Genomic DNA, 20937 nt, shown 5'->3' with positions numbered 1-20937 from the left:
ACACTTTCCTCTGTCACCACTTTACAGTCTCCAATTTCCTTCAGACTGACCCTCCTACAAAGTATATACTCCACCTGTGCATCTTCCTCCATTCTCCTACATCACCCTATGCAACTCACACTTCTTAAAATACACATTCACCACAGCTATAGCCATCCTTTTTGCAAAATCCAATACCATCTGACCGTCTGCATTCCTCTTCTTATCACCATACCTACCTATCACTTCCTCATCCCCTCTGTTCTATTCATGAACATGCCCATTGAAATCTGCTCCAGTCATCACTCTCTCACCCTTGGGTACACTCACTATCACTTCATCCAACTCACGCCAAAAGTTATCTTTCTCATCCATCGCACACCCAACTTGCGGAGCATATGCACTAACAACATACATCATCACACCATCAATTTCCAGCTTCATAAACATCACTCTATCTGACACTCTTTTCACCTCCAAAACATTCTTGGCATACTATTCCTTCAGGATAATCCCTACCCCAGTTTTCCTCCCATCCACACCATGATAGAGCAATTTGAACCCACCTCTGATACACCTGACCTTACTCCCCTTCCATCTGGTCTCTTGCATGCACAATATATCAACCTTCCTTCTCTCAATCATATCAGCTAGCTCTCTCCCTATACCAGTCATACTGCCAACATTCAAAGTTCCTACCCTCACTGCTACACTCCTAACCTTCCTCCTCTCTTCCTGCCTTCGGGCATGCCTTCCCCTTCTTCTTCTCCTTCTCCTTTGGCCAACAGTAGCCTAATTTCCACTAACACCCTGTTGGCTAACAGTACTGGTGCTGGTCGTTAACTTGGGCCTTGACAAATCTGGTATAAGGCTACCTTCTAGTAAGGGCACAATATTTGTTATTTTCCATTCGTATTGGTCCATTACCATTTTCAAGATTCATTCTATCTCCTTGAATAGTTGAAACAGCCAGTGTGTCCATTCCCTACAATTAAAATCCCCAGTGTCCATTGCCAATGAGGTTCTTCTCCATTTCCTCACTTGGACCCCATCTGTCCATGTATGACTCCTTTATGACATCTGTAGTCTCATGCCTTCAGTGTCCCCTTGCCATGTTTCTCCTTTTCACAGTGTTTCTATGCCTGATCTTCCTTTCTTCTACTCCTCTGTTTCTTAGTGCACTTGAAATGATTATTCTTCCTGCACCTCACTTTTTTTACTATTTCTCCTAGTCTACTGTTTGCACCCCTTCTGATCTTTCTGTTCTCTCTTAACATTATAACATGTTATGCTTTACATTTTCTTGCTCAGTGCCTGTTGTTAGCTGAAGACTTGACAACCACCGAGAAAACTCAGGATCACTAACATTACTTTTAAAGATGTTATGTGCTGCCGATATCTTGGTTTCTGTTTGACAGCAGGTCCTAAATACACCAGCAACTTCTGTGAACCATTAAAATGTTAAGTATTCTATTTCTGCTTTATATAGCAGTTAGTTAAATGTTTGGACATAGGAACAGAGGACTGATTGTTTTGGAAGCAGCAGCTATAAACCATTTTGGTTAAATCTACTCACTCCAAAAAAGTTGATGTACTGACAAGGTCAGAAAAAGACCAAAATATGGCATGTATACAGCTAGTGAGGTTTGGATTTATTGGTATGGTTGTTTCTATAAATCCTCTGGGCTGGCCTACACTACAGAAGGTTTAAGCCCTGATTGTACCCATAAATATGCAAAAAGTGCAAAGTAAAATTTCATGGCCATTCATAAGCAGTGTAGCTGAAACACTGGTTTGTCCTTATGGGTCATTTGCTTATATCCCATGGACTTCCACTCTAGAAGGTTTAAATATTACATAGTGAAGACTGTGGCATGCATAGGTCTGCCTTTATGAAAAATGAAGACAGTCACACAGTTTACTCATCCAAAAGTACCCATGTATGCCTGTCTTCCATGTATTTTTTAAACAGTGCATTGTGACCAGTGCCTTCATCATTTTAGCTAGATCTCATCCACCCCTGCAGTCATGCTGTCCAGAACTGTCTACTGTAGCAGTGACCTAATCCATGGGAGATGCACTCAGTCCCAACAGTTGGCTTCTCACATTCCTTCCTCAAAGTTGAGTATATCTACTGTGAATGCGTTTTTTTTCCTAACAAAGTTTTTATTTTGGCAACTCAGAGTCACACTGAAATAACTCTGTCATCTCTTCAAACAAACAACAAATGTATTGCATCTAAATGGGATCTTTATCAAGGAGCAAGTCTCAAGAAAGAGAGGGAGAGACCTCTTCTCAGCCAGAAGTCTGATTTCAGAAGCAATGCTGGGTGTAGAGGTAAAAATAGACTATATCTGGCTAGCATTTTTCAACCTACTTTACAGCTTCTGGTGCCTTGCATGAGGGTGGAGGGTAAATCCAATATATCTGATGCACAGACAGGGGTATAACAAGATACAAGAAAAATGTATCCATTGACCATGTATCAGATGTGTCTGCTGCATGTGCTTGCGCAGACAGACAGACAGACACACACACACACACACACACACACACACACACACACACACACACACACACACACACACACACACCTTTTTAATAGTGTTCTGTCTCAAATGGTGGTTATTAATTGGACTAAACTTTATTCACATTAAAGTAATCAGGAAAATTCATGCGTGTATCTTTAAATTGTGTGTGTATGTGTGTGTGTGTGTGTGTGTGTGTGTGTGTGTGTGTGTGTGTGTGTGTGTGTGTGTGTGTGTGTGTGTGTGTGTGTGTGTGTAAAAATATCCCTTATATCTGCCTCAGGATGCTATGCTTAGAAAGGATAAATTTGTCATATATGACAAGACAGTATTTGTGTGGGGTGTGGATATGGGGTCAGACTACACCTGAACATTTTCATGTAAGATTCAAATGTGCATGCATTTAAATACATCAGATAGTCACTTTTCAAAATGTAGAATATAAAAATGCACTTATGCTGTTTGGGTTTGCCTTAGGCAAAGTAGCTATTTCATAGCTTTTTTTCTTTGTCTCTTTGAGTATTATATTTAATCATTTCTGTTTTATTCTTTTGGTTCACTTCATTGTAAAGGCATGCAATGTTTCCTTGGAATAATGGCCAGGAGAATGCATGAAGTTAACATTCTGTTGAATTACACTGGTTGAATATACATAAGAAAAATTACAGGCAAAACACATTGACTGATAAATAGGATAATGTGGGGAGAGATATATGAATTGATAGTCAAGAAATAGTTGTAATAAAATTTGTAAACAGCACTTGTTTTTAATTTCTCTGTATGTGGATGTATGGGAAGAGTATTTATTAGAAAAACATTTAAATTTCCTTGTTACATTTTATGACAATTTTGTTTTAGGGCCTACCTTACATTTCTGTTTACTGTGTAAACGTAACAGGTATGTCTGTAATGTAAATAGTGTCACACCAGCTCCTATGTGCTAGTACTCAGTGACTGTTACTTTTTCTTGCTGCACGTCTTTCATGTCTGATACATAGGTAGCGGCCAATCAGAGTAAGGAATTTCAATTATCCATTTTATAAGCAAGCAATAATGCCCAACAGGGTGTATATTAATGTGTAATTAATGCCCACCCAGGGGTATTATGAGGCCTGACACCACAGTTGGAGAATGTTAACATCACCTAGTATAATGCTTTCATAGGAGATAGTTTGAGAGATGCAAGGAAAAAAGATTTCAAGGGTAGGGATATTGTTACCCGGAGGTGTGCATATATATATATATATATATATATATATATATATATATATATAGTAGCTATGGCAATTTTTTCAATTGTTTAAATTACAGTAGACTATGTGTATTTCAGCTGGGTGAAAGCTAGGAGGGGTGTAAAGTAAGGGATGGGGGGAGAGATGTTCTAAGTATAGTATAGCTACCCCTCCACCTTTTTTCATAGGTCTGTCTTGACAGAATATATTGTAGCCAGGGGGCAAGATTTCACTATCAGGGGGTTTTAGCCATGTTTCAGAGATGGAGAGAATATCTTGGGTGTGAAGTGATATCCAGGATTATAACTCAGTGACTTTGTTTACACTATTACAGATATTGAGAGCTATGATTTTGAGGTTTCTGGTAGTTGTGGTAGTGTATGATCTGTGGAGAGGAAGAAGTTACAGGACTAGAGAGATGAGTGGAGTTGGTGGTAGGGCCTAGATTGGGGTGTATATCCCCTGAGAGAAGCAAGTTAAATATAAAGGTTGTGGGACTAGAGAGAAGTGGGTTGAGATAAAAAGGTTTGGTTTTAAGTTTAGAGGGGAAAGTGTGATGAGGAGAGAATTTAATTTTGTGAAGATAGGTAATGTGATAAGAGAAGAGAGAGGGTGTAATAGGGAATGAGAAAAGTATTGGGTTAAGGCAATGTGGGTATGGAAGGGTAGGGCTGTGTTACAGGTCAGGTAGGGAATGATGGTAGGATGTAAATATTGTTAGGAGAGTATACAGTGTTATAGATATAATTAAATGTAACATTTTGTTGAGAAGGATGAAAGGGTAAGGGGAGGGTAGCTGGTGTGTAGAGTACAAAAGGATGGGATTTAGAAAGTATAGAGTTAGGTAGAGTAGGACTTAGATTTGTAAAGTAAGAAGTTAGGTAGAGTAGTACGAATTAAGGAAGGTAGTATGTTGTAATACAGTGAGGTAGTGGGTGAGATTAGAAGATTAATGAGTAGCTAATGGTGATTGGAGCTACTGCAGGGAGTGGGTTTAATGGTCGAGTATAAATATAATTGAAGTGGGGATGGTTGGGAATGGGGGTAGGCTAGGGGAGTGGAGTGAGCCTGAGTACAGTGAGAGTGAATGGAGTAGGTAGAAACTATAAGGCAGACCAGGCAAAAAAAAAAAACAGTCAGCTACATTGTAGCCCACAGATTAGAGTTTACAAGGAGCAAGCCTGGCCTATTCTGTCATTTGTAGTAAGTAGCTTGTTTCTAGACTGCTTCTGATAGTATTTGTTTTAAATAAAATATTTAAGTGGTAAAGATTATTGATTAAGTCATTTTGGATAGGGGAGAGCTAGGTCTCTAGCATCTGACAAGTATGCACGCCACTAACTTTGAGTTTCGATATAAGATAATTGCAGCTAGGTACTAATACAGAGGCATATACTCAATTAAGATCTACACTGCAGGTGGTCTTCTTATTTAGATGAAAAAAAGAACAGTTGCAGTCCCATACTTTATTGTAGCAGAATAGTGAAGTTTAGGTTGGTAGTGGACCCTGAGGTGATATGCAAGGCTTACTGTGAAGGGAACTGAAAAGAAAAGAGAGAGATTCATTAACTAGTGAACTCAGTTTAGTAAGAAGAGGGATGTTAACAGATGGCAAAAAGTATGTGATTTTAAAAGAATAAAACAGATAAACTATGAAAGGAAGGCTGAGGATAATAGGGTTAGATAATATGAGCGGTGCAACTGTGCCTACAAGTTTCACTGTAATGTATTAACATCAAAAGACAATTGAGAAACAACATAAAGTACAGCTATCAATCTTATTAGTTAGGCATCCTGATGTAGATAACAGAAATTACAGCTCTCACTAGAGTTGTCTACAAGCATATATAACAGCAGTTACAGAGCTAATCAATCATATGATTTCACAGCCACATACACTGCTGCTATGTGCTGTGGCATTGGGGTAATCATCTAATCTGGTACAGTATATAGTACATATGAATATTTCTCTTTGCATCTCGGTGTGCCATAGCTGCACCTGTAGTGTGCCATAACTTTCATCAAAATACCTTCTTAGTTCATATATCACTTGCAGGAAAACACTGTAGCAACATAAAGCTTTAACTAAATTGTCTGTGTTTCATGTTTACCCTGTTTTTGGTTAGGACCAGTACTGTTTATAGATGTGGATAAAATATTGCGTTTATCCACACAGTGCTCAGTTACATACAATAATTGTGCAAACTATTTAGTCCACTTTCTTGTCACTAGAGCAGTTATTGACATGACAACACAATACATCTATGATTTGTACATCATTTTGTGGACTACATAGTGCAATGGAAGCATGACAGTTCATTAATCTATTATGTCATTAGGTCATGAGCATGTTCCACATTTAAGAATTACACTGCACTTTTGCCCATAAGTATAAAGATCATAAAAACGTTGTTAAAATGAACAGTAAATGATACACCAAAGACAACTAAGACATCAAAAGGAGAAAAGACAAGACTGAAAAACTGCACAGAATTTAGAGAGGTTTAAAACAGATGTGAAGTGTGCCTTGAAACAGAGTAGATTTACAGTATTGTAGACTTCATGCATGTGTTTCTAAGAATAGTGTTAGGGTTATCTTGTTCAACAGATTTACAATGGCAGCAATTACCTCATATCAACAGAAATATGATCTGTTTATCATCATGCTGGTAATGTGTAGAGAGAAAGGAAAGGTGCAATGGCAGAACGGTGGCATGAATCGAACAGAAAACTGAAAAAAGTCTATATTTCAGTACTGAGAAAGAAGGGAAACTGGCAGAGTCTTCAGTAATGACTAAATATTGCAGTATCTGGATCTAGGTAGAGTGGTATGACTGCATACAGTATACCGCAGTAATCCAAGCTCCATAGTGGACAATTTCAGCCCTGTGCCAACATCTGGAGGGGGTGCCATCTATTGGTGGGAACTCTTATTATTGTTTTTGTTTCCTTTTTAAACAATATAGTATAGGGAAATGGCAATGCACTGTGGGGATTCCTGCTCTGCAGTCCTGAAAATGGCAATTCTTCAAATTATCACCCTCTTTAACCAAGGATCCAGATCTGGTGATGTGGTAGAGGGGAAACTCCTGCTGTTGTGAGCTCTTTTACATCACAATGTAGGGGTTTGCTCTTTGTTAAGTTGCGGTGCAGGGAGGCTGTGCAAGGTACAACACTGCCTGCCTCTACATCCTTCTTCTTCTTCTCTTTCGGCTGTTCTCGTTAGGGGTCGCCACAACGGATCTTCCGTTTCCATTTCTTCCTGTTCTCTGCATCTTGCTCTGTCACACCAACCACCTGCATGTCCTCTCTCACCACATCATAAACCTTATCTTAGGGCTTCATCTTTTTCCTGTTACCCGGCAGCTCCATCCTTAGCATCCTTTTCCCAATATACCCATCATCCCTCCTCAGTACATGTCCAAACCAAAGCAATCTCACCTCTCTAACTTTGTCTCCAACCCGTCCAACCTGAGCTGACCCTCTAATATACTGATTCCTAATCCTGTCCATCCTTGTCACATTCAATGTAAATCTTAACATCTTTAACTCTTCCACTTCCAGCTCTGACTCCTGCCTTTTTGTCAATGCCGCCATCTCCAGCCCATACAACATAGCTGGTCTCTCTACCCTCTTGTAGGGCTTCCCTTTCACTCTTACTGTTACCCGTCTGTCACACATCACTCCTGACACTCTTCTCCACCCATTTTACCCTGCCTGTACTCTCTTCTTCACCTCTCTTTCACACTCACCATTACTCTGAGCTGTTGATCCCAAGTACTTAAACTCATCCACCTTTGCCAACTCTACTCCCTGCATCCTCACCATTCCTCTATCCTCCCTCTCATTGACACACACATATTCTGTCTTAGTCATGCTGACCTTCATTCCTCTCCTCTCTAGAGAATATCTCCACCTCTCCAGGGTCTCCTCAACCTGGTCTCTACTCTCACTATATCTTCCATGTATGTTTTAAATACGGTTTACTGCAGTTTTCTTTCTTTTTAAACTGGTGGTGTTGCTCTGTTATGTTAAACTAAGACTTCACATTCACAGTAGCACTGAATGAGTGTGCCCACAGCTCTGTTCCCCATACAGCTTCCTCTCTGTTATTTATTTATTTGAGCGTGATGAAAAATATGTTATAAAGTTGCAGACTGCAATGCTATTCCAAAAGATTGTTCAGCAAAGAACTGTCTTGGGTATTTTGTATGTTAAGAATTTGAAGACTCTGATCTTCTTTAGAATACTAAAAAAAAATCACACATATATGACTAACCTCCCATTAAGACTACCCTGGGTTATGAGGGGTGGTTCTACGGCTGTAATCTTTGCTATGCTTGTTGAACATAAAAATTGGAGGTTACAAAAGTTCCTTCATTCATCTTATATTCTAATGACGTTATTCACAAACTGACTCAAGCTACTGTTTTGAACAAAGTAATACTTTAGTTACTGATGTTAATAATAACATAAAAATGATTTAGGTGAGAATTTCAGAAGATGGAATGTGTTTTGGCTCACAGTTTGGATACACCAATTGTACATGGCATTGTTTGTGATATACAAATTTTGTCAATTTTGACAAGAAATAATGAAGTTAAGAAGATAATAGGTTCAAAACCACTTTCTTCAATAAGAACATTTTTAATACCAAGGACATTTTTGAGAGTAAATGCAAGCTTGGTTTTAATTCTGATAGAACAGTTAGAGATACATTTACATGTAATGATTACAAACATTGTAGATCTGTGTCTAATGTTTCTTTTTTTTATTAATACACAAAACTCTTATCAAAGAGATTTTTCAGTTGTAAATTGAAAGGATTAATTTATGTAAATTGTTGGTTTGGATATGAAACTTTATAAAGTTTATAAAAATCATTTATGAGCATAATTGTGCTATTAATGTAAAAAATTAAAAAGAAAATGCCCTGTATCAGCATATAATAGAATGTTGCAACTTTAATATTAGTTTTTTATTTTATATTTTAGATTATGTGGGAAAGGATGTCAGAGATGACAGTAATGAGAATGAGTCAGATTTGAGAGAATATCACTGGCGATTATTTCTCATTGATATTTGAAGTTTTCGTACTGCCTCCCCTGCCCATAAGACTTGGACAACATTTTGTATAAAGTGTAGTGATGGAGTCTTTTCGTTCGTAGGTGGCTGTCATCGCACTTGTGCTAGAATGTAGCTACACCCCTATTCTAATTTTCTATCTATAAACAAACCTCACCCACAATGACAATTAACAGAAATGGGTAATTAACTTCAAAAGTATAATGACATTTAAAGAAATGAACGGAAAACTTCATACATTTTTAAATATAATGTTAATTGACAGTAGAAACATGTAGTCATTTGCCATCTTATAACTGACATCTTATAGCAGTAGTTGCACTAAAGTATTACATTATTATACAATATCTAGTATTGCTTGAGCCTCTGATGAAGACATCTCCTTGTTGTTATAGAGAACAGAAATACAACAGTGTAAGCAATGCAAAAAGCATGACTTACCAGTATGTCAATCTGCCTGATAAAGTGCAGTCAGAGGTAGGAGGATCACTAAAACAAGAGTCCTATACCTATTATTTATTTAGCTAACACAAAAGACAAAGAAATAGTCCATTTACAAGAAGTTTACTGCTTTGGGTAATACAGATCATAGAATGAAGGCTAACGCTGAAATTATGCTTTCGTTTTTTTCTAATGTTTGTTAAACAAACTGAAGTACTGAAGCAGACTTATGCATCGCCTTGTAAAGACAACCCAAAGAGCATAAATAACAGCAAAAATGCTATGTTTAATTACAATAATATTTATATGTGTGTGTGTGTGTGTGTGTGTGTGTATATGCGCGTGTTGGAACTCTGAGATCATACTGCAACTGGCAGAGGGCAAAATCCCACTCCCTGCTGTACCAATTTTTTTTCAATACTACATGCTGGTAACAAAACTATTCATCATTGTGACCATTTATTCAACTGAACGGAACCCATATATATGAATATGTATATTTGTATTTTACTTATTTTTATTGCAGTTTGATAACTAGGTAAGTTGACTGGTTGGCAGACCTTTTCAGCAATGCCTTGGGCCAAGTGGCAAGGCAGCATTTATATTAAACAATTAGAGCACTAAGTAAACAACTGACACAATACAAAATGAAAGCATGCACACTATCTATCTGGCTATTTTATTTTTGCAGAAACTTAGTGATGAGTTCTGATTTTCAAGGAGAAAACTTCTTATAAAATATAGTCAGAAATGAATATAATGAAGATACATTACAAGAATTACCTGGCATACTAGAGTTTGGCACCCTCTTAATGTGATAATCTGTGTTATTCACACACTCAAAGAAACACTTGAACACGGGCATAATTGTGTGTCGGTGTGTTTTTGTCTCTTTCTATATATATATATATATATATATATATATATATATATATATATATAGACAGATATAGATACAGATAGATATGCACATAACTTATCTTTAGAAGAATGTTATTAATAAATAATATGATGCAAATTATTTATTTACAATAATACCAACAGCCTACATTACAACTTTGATAGCATGTCATGTTTACTTTGCAAGAAAAGGCAAAATATTATGGAAACCTTTTGCCAGCTTCCTGAATAACCAACACTCACATTGCATAATGTACAGTGTGAGTAGTGTAATGGCTTAATGTGAGTTTGTTTTACAGCTGGTTTTCTGATGAAATCCATTAAATAAAGGACAAAAGTGTTAAGAATTGGGTTGTTTATTGGCTTACTTTTTTGTTTTATTTGTTTTTAGTTTTGGTGTTGAGTTTGAACTTTGTATAGCAGAAATAGTACCCAATATGCAAAGAAACAGTGTCCAAAAGGTTCTGAAGAATACAAAATGAATGCAGAGCAGTAAGGCAGTTCTTAGTGCCACTAGCTCAGTTTTTATATACTTCATATGATGTATATCTAGAAATGGTCACAGTGAATGTACAAAGGTTTGCAGAGTATTCAACAATATTCACATAAACTGTTTTGTAAAAAGACCTGGAATATTAGTGAACATATGCTGAACATCCATGAAGGTTAATAGTCTCTGAAAGTAATAGTCTCTGTTATACATATATTCTTCAAAAATCATGGAAAGCATTGCATAGTACTGTATGTTATGCATATATTCTGCAACAGTCTAAGAAGGCATTGTATAGTATATCTTTTTACGTTTTGTATTGCCGCTAGTTATTTTAATACTTGGCTTCCTAGAATAGTGTTAGCTATTCACTAATAAAAAGACTATAAAGTAATTCCTGAAACATTTCTAGATAGCACAAGTTTCCCTACTTTATGGTTTTTAGTAAAGAATTATACATTTTTAAGTTGTTTGATGTTGTATTAGGTTATTTGATTGGAAGCAGCAAAATACAGCATTATATTCAATAATGTGTCAGATCAATGAAGTATAACATTGTGTCTTGAGCACCCAATAAGTGATTAAACATGCCATTTAGAACTTGATGAGCTACTGAATATGCTTCTCTTACCTTTGTTAGACATGCAGTTGTCAAAGTTTGCACTGCTGTCTATCACTCTTTGTAGCCCTTTAATGATGGTGATACCTTTTATAATTTAGTATTTTGTTCATAATAATAATTTATATCCTTTTCCAAGTCTTTTAATGCTACAGTTAAATACAGTGATGAAGAGGTCATTTCTAATGTACTGTGCATGTATTTTTGTAGACCATTTTGGAGAACTTTGAGCATCTTTTATTGACATATTTTGTTAAAGTAATTATGTTGTGCATTTTGCAATCATCAGCACATTTAGTTATCCAGATTGCATTTCCCACTTTTATACTGAGAAGAATATTCTCAAAAAAGAAATGTTCCCAGTATGGGGCCTTTGGAGTACCACTGACAACTCCCAGCACTACTGGCAGGAAATCCCTCATTCTGACGTTTTGTCTCCTGTGTTAACCAGTATTACACCTGTTGGAGTTTATATGAATTGCATTTAATATTTTTAATGCATCAGGTATTTTCATTTGTGTAGCTGTTGACTGCCTTAACAAGATGAAGATTTGCAGCACACATTGCTTTTCTTTGATCAATTTGCTGTTGTTACCTCTATAAAGAATTCAAGAGGCAAGATCTCTCCATATCAGTCCTATACTGCTCCATTTCTAACCAAATTAGATCCTGTGTACCATAAACTTCATTATGACTGTACTGGTGATTTGTGGTCAGCTTATGGGTCTAAAACTGTTTGGACCTGATGAGGCTCCACTTTCCATTGTCAAGTGACACCACTACACTCTGTCTCTGTAGGTCAGATGTCCACATATTAATGTTTTATTTAACTTGATAATGGTTTAATTAGGTTCTTCTTGATTCTGTATTGGAAGCACTCAGTAGCATGGAGGTTGTTTTCAATTTTACTTGTGGCTGCTTATCATTTCTCTAGGCATTTTAGGACTATCTCATGCTGCCTGTTGTGTAGTCTTACATATTGCTTTATGCTAAGCCAGAAACTGCATGACCATATTAGATATTGTAATGAAACTCATCCTACACCATGCAGACATGAAGTGATCCTTTGCAGTTCATCTTTAGCCATGACCTACACAAAAAGGCTGAGGGTAAATGCAATACTGCTGGACATTTTACAGCAATAAGCAAGCCAACATCTTTCTGGGGGAAAGCACTGACAGGAAACTGACCTACCCAAACCTTGAAACTATGGCAGAAACATTAATCTTGTACTGCCTAGATGAGCTGCACAGGCCTCATGGCAGTGGACACTTGGTAAGAGAAGCTGTAATGTATTACAAACCATAGTATGCAAGGTGTACTGCAGGAAATGTAAAAAAATAAAAAGACTAGGATAACGATCTAGACTGGCAAATATTATACCTCAATTCATCTAGAATTTAGAATGAACTTTGTATGTTATTCATATTATGCACTACTTTTACACATGTATGAGCAAAGGTGTCCCCTATTTCAAAACAAAATGTATGCTTTTTTTCTGAAATATGATAAGATAATTATCGCTACTGTACTCTGAAAATTGTTCTATTTGGATACTGTACCTGTGATATTTTATTCCAAGTTCAAGTTCTCTTAAATTATGCTAACCCTTCAACATGTCATTTTGTCATGAATCTTCTGATCTGATCTGATGGTGCAGTGCTGCAGCAGTAGCATTGTCACCTCACAGCAAGAGGTTCTCTGGTTCAATTCTTGGCTGGAGTGCCTTCTGTGCGGAGTCTACATGTCCTCCCTGCATTTGTCTGGGTTTTCTCTGGGTACTCCGGTTTCCTCCCACATTACAAAGACATGTGTCTAGAGTGTTTCTCCCCAGGCCTCTGCTGAAAACTGGCTTCATTCCAAGTCAGAATTTCCTAGTAAACAAATGTTAAATAACTAAATAAATAAAATATGATACATTGAGTTTGATCCTCATGGAATGTGATTTAGATATAGGAGGTGCAGTCACATATTACTCAGCTATTTCCATAAACAAATAATGCTTAAACTAAAGAAATCTATGCATTATAGGTCAAATGATGTTATTTCCTGAAGTATGCAGCAGCTATTGTTTCAGAAATTGTCAACTACCCAATACCCAGATGGGTATGTCATCATGCTGCAATCAAGTAATACGGTGCAGCAGTAACTCCTATATTTATTTGACCAATCATTAATCATTATGATTCCTTGTGTTGTAGGTTGTTTATCTGATGCTTATTTATTCCAGTAGTATATAACGATACAACATTTTTACTAACTAAGCAATTAAAGACTATAGATTGGGGGATTCTGGTACTTACATTTATGAGCTGGAACCTGCACAAGGGTGTCTAAGGCTTCAGTATCCCTACTAGTTTACAGTTTTAGTGTTGGATAAAAAGAGAATGCATTACATGCAGGAGCTCTGATGTTAATTTTTTATGGGAAAAACTCACGTAATCCCTGATATATGGGCTGTCGGAGTATTGTAAAAATGTGATTTTTCACAGAATTTCACATTCATTGATCAGACTCTGTATTTCTTCTCATATTTACTACTTGCAATACTGTTAGCATAGTGTATTGAGTGTCTTGTTATGTAGACATGCACCAGAGACCTATAATAAAATCATGGTAATGATTAGAAACTGCATGTAAAGCTCACTGGTATAATTCCCAGATTTAAACAGAATTTCATTTTTTTGAGGACTGTAAATCAGTGTTCCTAATTATTCATGAAAAGCTATACTCGACTATCTAAAAACCAGTGCACTAAAAGCATACCTGCTTAGTGTTCCGCTACTGCAATGGATCCACTATGGAAAAACAGCACATGATCTGCTGGGTGCAGTCTTCATTAGCCAGAATCACTGAACAGGGAGTAAAACAGCTACAACATCCTTTGTTTTATCAGGGGTAAGCCCCAGTGTACTCCCCGTGCTGAACTTCACCCCTCCTTATTTAAATATACAAAAGCCACAATCGCACAGCTATGGTAAAGATATGACCCCCTTTCAAGAGTGAAGACATTGCTTACATGTACTATGATCTTACAGTGCAGAGGTACAGTAAAAGAAGCAGTCAGAGAATAGTCACCAGCAAATCAGGACTGGAGACAGACTGCAGTTAGAGATACTTCTAATGCTCCTGCTATATTAGCTATCAGTGACATAGTCCTGAGTTTTTATATTTTGAATAGGGCATCACAATTTTTACCCATTCTTTAGTAGCCAGTGTGGCCCATCTCCACTTCAAAATCTGATACCATTTACTTTTTTAATCCTCCCATCATCTTTAGAGTCCCCATGTTTCCATGACAATAATATGCCATGGAGTGCCACTGAAGAAACAAGACGCAGTTACAGGGCAGGAAGGTTTATCATCTAGAGCCCCAGAGATATTCTTGTATACCTGCCTAGTTTTTACAAAAGTACAAAGGACATACATCCTAGTGGAGCATGCTGGTATCACTGAATCTGTGTGTTGGTTACAGTGCCATATGTTCAAACTTCTGTAGTGACTTGATTTCACACTATCCTCAAAGAACGCAACACCAGGCAGCAGCCATTTTTTTCCCATTAGCTGGTTTCTGACTCTGGGCTCAGCATCTGAATTGAGTCACTGAAGAGTAATCAGATATACTGTCTCCTTGCCAGTGCACCAGCATTAGATAAAAATATCACACATAAAGACTCTTACACATACTGTTTGGACAACATGCAAATATTTCACTATAACAGTTGTAATACATTCCCAAATCTAATTCTTCAGTTTCCTCACATTCCTCCCCTCTGTCGCACCTGTTAATTTAATGGAGGATCTCTTTATGCATCTCAGTGTTCTTCCAGATTAGTCTGTGTTGACTTTTTACTTCACCTTCATTTCCTGCTAACTTGTTCTTAGCACTCAGAAGCCACATAGCCTTCCACTGGGTAACTGAAACCAACACAGAGACTTTAATACTATTTTACTCTCTGGGAGCATAAAAGAGAATACAGATTAAATGCAATGAAGCTAACTGAATTAATGGGCTACATTGCTAGTCCATGTCTTAAAATGTCTGAAAGGGAAATTTTGGATTCATTTGTAACTAAATGTCTCTAAAGACATTCTGTCTATTGGGTCCATTGAAAGTGCTTGACTAGAACTCTTTGGTAATTTATAGCAGACACTATATTTCTTGGAAATGCTTGACTATATGTCTGTGTTCATTTAGAGAATAAATTCTTCCTTTTGGAAATGTTTGAGTATAATTCTTTTTTCTTGTATCCAATTCTTGATAGAATAACAGAAGGCATCCTCTACATTTAATTGCAATTCTTCAAAACCTATACCTGAAGGAGACAAAGAACACCTCCTATAAATTTTATTTGTGTTAGGTAACTATCATCATTCATTGTCCAGAAATATTTGTTGATGGTTGCTAAGACCAGTAAGAGTAAAGCACGCATGTATTTTCAGGCTTTCCAAGTTTTTAGCTACCTATGGTTCTGAATTACCAAGGCTCTGAATATTCTGAATACTATTTATGCTAGTAAAAACAGAGGGTGGAGAGAACGGTTGCCCAACACAGAGACATTAAGGAAGTTAAAAAAAATGAACACATGATGCATTGCTTGGTACTTCTGGTATGATGTTGAGCTAAGGACAAGTACAGTTTGACTGTCCTGATTGGTTTACCTGGTTTAGGGTTCAAATCCTGGGATTTAGCACAAAAAAGCTTATCTGTGCATATACAGATTACTGGATCTCTGTATGTCAAAAGGCCTAGGAAAAACAAAAATAAAAGGTTATTATTAAAGAAAGGATTTTCATTCACCAAATTACTGCCAGTACATGTGCAAACTCAGAAATTAATTACCAGAAATGGCCCATCAAGGACAAGAAGATAGGACTGTACTACAGTCTGTACTGTATCCTACCCCTCCACAAAGGAGGCAAGAATAATAACATTTCTAACTTCCAACCTATAGCTATACTCTCCCCATTTTCAAAACTTCTTGAGAAATGTATCCACCTCCAGCTCATGCCTTTCCTTACCAAAAAACAACTCCTCACCCCCCACAGAACATGGTTTCTGTCCTGGCCATAGCACAACAACTGCTCTTCTCTCTTTCCTTGACATAGTAAACCACGCCTGTGACTCAGGAGAACTTGTATCCACAGTTCTTCTTGATCTCTCCAAGGCTTTTGACACAGTCTCTCATACTCACCTTCTAAACCACCTCTCTAACCTTAATTTCTCTTAAAATATCCTTACCTGATCCAACAGCTACCTCTCTGACAAGATCTTAGGCTGTGAAATTGGAAACTGGCATCTCATCCTTCCTTCCTACCCAACCGGGGTACCCCAGGGATCTATACTCGGCCCAATGCTCTTTAATATATTCATTAATGATTTCCATGCAGCCATTCCTAATACTAAGATTGTACAGTACGCATTTGATTCAACTCTAGTCTGCTCTGATTCCAACCTTCCCAACCTCCAAACAAAAACTCAAACTGCCTTCTCAAGTACTGAGAACTGGATGCTTCAAAATCACCTCTCTCTGAATGACAACAAATCAAACATTCTACTATTCTCTCCCTCAAAATCCCTCCATCTTGACAAAACCTTTCAATATTATCAGCCATGCCAACTCCACTATAGAAGTTGTTCCTTTTGCTAAACTCCTTGGGGTTACTATTGATGAACATCTAAAATTCGACACTCACATTCAACTAAATATTAAGAAAACACATCAGAAACTTGTCATATTGTACAGAAATTCCCACTTTCTATCCCCTACTACAAGACAGACACTCGCCACTACCTACTTACTACCGTCACTATTGTACGGATCTCCCCTACTAATCAACCTATCTTCCTCTATTTCTTCCAAACTGGAAATCTGTTACAATAAAATCTCAAAATTTGCCACCAACTCCAAATAGTCCACCCACCACTGCATGTGTCTCCACCTGCTGAATTGGCTAGAGCTGCCCAACTACCTTGGCTACCTCCAACTCACTACAGCCCACAAGCTAATCTTTAAACCTACTAAATGCCCAGCTCTAACAAACATCCTACCATCATACATCCCACACAGAACTCTAAGATCTGCCCACCAAAATCTAATTACTGTATACAAACCAAACCGGCCCACTGGTAAGCTTCTCCTATCCTTTTCCTTAGCCAAGAAGTGGAATTCTCTCCCTCCTTCTCTAAGAACCTCTGAAAACTGTGGACACTTTAAAACCCAGCTACATTCCTACCTCTCTCATAATTGGAAATGCAATTGCCTCCCTCGCATAAAATGTTTTTCTTTTTTTCCCTTTTAGTTTTGCAAGTGCTGCAGATCATGTTCAGTGCAAGTGTACCAGCATGTTGACAACTGAGTTTCGACACTTTGTGGGTAATGGTGTGGGTCAGAGATCTAGTGACACATGCACACATACACACACACACACACACACACACACACACACACACACACGCACGCACGCACGCACGCACGCACACACACACACACACACACACACACACACACACACACACAGATATACAGCTGTATGCACACACACACACGCATATATATATATATATATATATATATATATATATATATATATATTTGCAGACATATAAATATATATGTATATATATATATATATATATATATATATATATATATATATATATATATTTATATATATATATATATATATATATGCACATAATACATAATTTATTATAATGTTATAACATACAATAATGTATTGTCTGCTTTTTATATATATTATTTATCTCTTACCCAACCTCAAGTTCAGCCACACCACAATCTAACACCCTGCTGACCCATTTCTTCCCTCTCCTGGGCAAAGTAAAGACCATTCGTTCCTCAAAAATGGCAACATTTGTTACATCTTCTGAAATCTAATATACTTGCAAAAAATTGCAGTTGTCCATGTAGCTACCAAGACTGTGTGCTGTAGTACTGAGCTTTACTGATTACCTTTACTGTTGCCATATGGGATACCTTACAAGATGCCAGCAATCTGTTCTGTGGTAAAATCATGATAACTGCTATCAAAGGCCCATTGATTCAATATTCTCGCTACCAAACTCAATGAGATACAGACTTCCCTCTCCTACCTACCAATGAGTCTGTAAATCCTGGAGGAGAACGCAGTAGAACAGTGAAGCATTTTCTTGCAGGATCTCCTTCCAGAGCTGCATCTGGGTATACCTTATGGCTTACACACAGATCACGGTCAGTGCTAACAAAGAAAGGGCCTGTACTAACCTATTCTGCTTTCATGGGAGCATGAGGTTTGAAGGCACTTCTGAAGAGCCGTTTAGCCAATTTAAGGATTTGTTCAAGACTTTGGTTAAGACATACTTATTACAGAATCACAAAACACAAAGCAACTGGACCATGTGGCCATTTAAGTCTTGCCAATAACCACCCTTAGATCTTAGCTCCTTTTTCAAGATGCAGTGGGCAAGACATGCAGTGGTGAATTTATGAGTATCACTCCAATTGTCTAAGTCCTTTTAAAAGGAACATAGTGTGTCACATTGCTTTATCTGGACTGGAGGTTTGTTAAAGAGAAGAGGTAGTCATTGTGTGACCACTCTGTCTCTACCGTGACCTACTTTTTGAAACAAGCTCATATCTCTGGTTATAGTGTCCAATGGACTGTTTGATTTGTGGAAATATACGAGGTCTTGTACTGCCACACCCTTAATGCCCTGGAAGACCAGGGACTGATCACTTCAATGGAGTCTACAGGACAATGAATACAGGGACAAAGCCTTCAGCCTCTCTTGGTAGCTCAGTTCTTTTAGACCCATGATCTACTGTGTCAGGATCAGGAACCTTTGGGGACTCTCCAACTGCTTGATTTGTCTAATAAGATATATCCCTAAAGGGGCACTGTATTTGAAGATGGGCCTGATCAGTGTAGAATATAGTGGAGTAAGGACAACTTTGAATTTAGAAGAGATACCTTTGTGATGAGCTGTGCTACACAGAAGGATTTCCAAGCCACTTTTGCAAGATGATGATTAAAGTAGAGGGAAGTATCTATCCATATTCCAAATGTCTCACATCTTCATTTAAAGTGCTGTATTTTCTGTACAGTAAGCTAGGAAGGAGTTTTTTTTTTTTTTTACCAAAAAGCAATAGTATTGCATTTTTTTAGCTTTTAGTTTTAGACTGTTTTCTGAGCTACAGCTATTAAGATGTGAATGTTCACACTACAGCTTCTGCATATCAGAAGGGGATACTAGTATGACATCCAGTTTATAACTGTTTGTAAACTTTGTTAATCAGGGATCCTAGGCTTAAGTTATTGCCAGCTATCTCTATCTTTTTTTCGTTGGAGAACAGACAGCCGTCTGAATGTGAAAAATATATCCTTGGGGTGGAGTAAAGTATAGGAAGAAAAATAAGTAAAAACATTAAAGATGTTGATTACTAGCAATTCAGATAGGAAAAGAAATACTCATATTTTTATGGGCTGGTGGACCCAAAACTGTGAACTGATTTTGGCCATCTGAAATACCAGTCTGAAAGGTGACATCAGTGGTGGTTGCAATGAAATGCACTGACGAAAGAGCAAAAAATAGTGCCATGGGTAGTGTTTGGAAACTATGTACTGATAAAAATAATAAAAATAAACCCAAAATATCATCACTTTTACAATGCTTCTTCTTGAAGAAGGATTAATAAAATATTTTGAATATACAGAAAATATACTTGCTCACATCTTTAACATCAATACTGCTGCAGTACACAGAGATAGGTTAAAAGATAAATAAAATGAAAGGGCACTGTTAGGTACATGCTAACTCTCACAGATATTATAATACATCAGTGTTTGCATTCCCTGTATGCTGAGCAGTTGCCAGGTACTTCTAGATTCCGAGTCTGGGTGGTCCTACAATTGATGATGCAATAAGGCAGTAACAGTTTGCAGTGGATAGGAATGTCTTCTGTAGTCTGCAGCAAATTGCAACACATGAACTGGCAGACTGCATCATAATTAGCCACTCACTTAGGCAAGAAATCTGTAGCTAACCTAATGCTTTTGTATTTAAATAAACAGTAACAAAAGAGAAATGGAACAGGATCATATTCCTAATAAAGTGTATAATGCTTGACACAGAGTGCAATAACACAGTAATAAATAGTTACTTACCATAGAATGATCACTTAGGAAGAAAGCTAGATGAACATGAATCATTGCAATATTAGTCACAAGTAAAGTACATTTGTGTGTGTTATACATTGACTGGATTAGTAATGGTATGAAAAAGTTCATTGAATTGAATGGGTTCCTCAGCAAGGCTGATGCTCTACCTGTATGTGGAACTAGGTACTGCAGGCCATACCTGTTAGGATGTCAAACTACTTACAGTACAGTGTTTCTTATTCTGAAGTTATACTTTCATTTTGGCTTAAAAGCTTTCCAGGACTCAGAACAAGCTTTGCTAGAAATGCAGAATTCATAGAAGACAATTACCAAACAATACAAAACGACTAGGGGGAAATGTTGACATGAGTATGCCAGTCCAAAAAAGCACAGGAGAGAGTTACAAAGAAACAATTTCCAATGTTTAAAAAGAAGACAGACAATTTGAAAATAGGGCTACATTAGGCAACTAAAAAACTAAGGGACTCACTGTTGTCTGAA

This window comes from Protopterus annectens, chromosome 2.part2 (assembly GCF_019279795.1).
Source record: "Protopterus annectens isolate FY-2018-M chromosome 2.part2, PAN1.0, whole genome shotgun sequence".
NCBI lineage: Eukaryota > Metazoa > Chordata > Ceratodontiformes > Protopteridae > Protopterus > Protopterus annectens.
The sequence above is the reverse complement of the archived record's forward strand: the minus strand, read 5'-3'. Positions refer to the sequence as shown.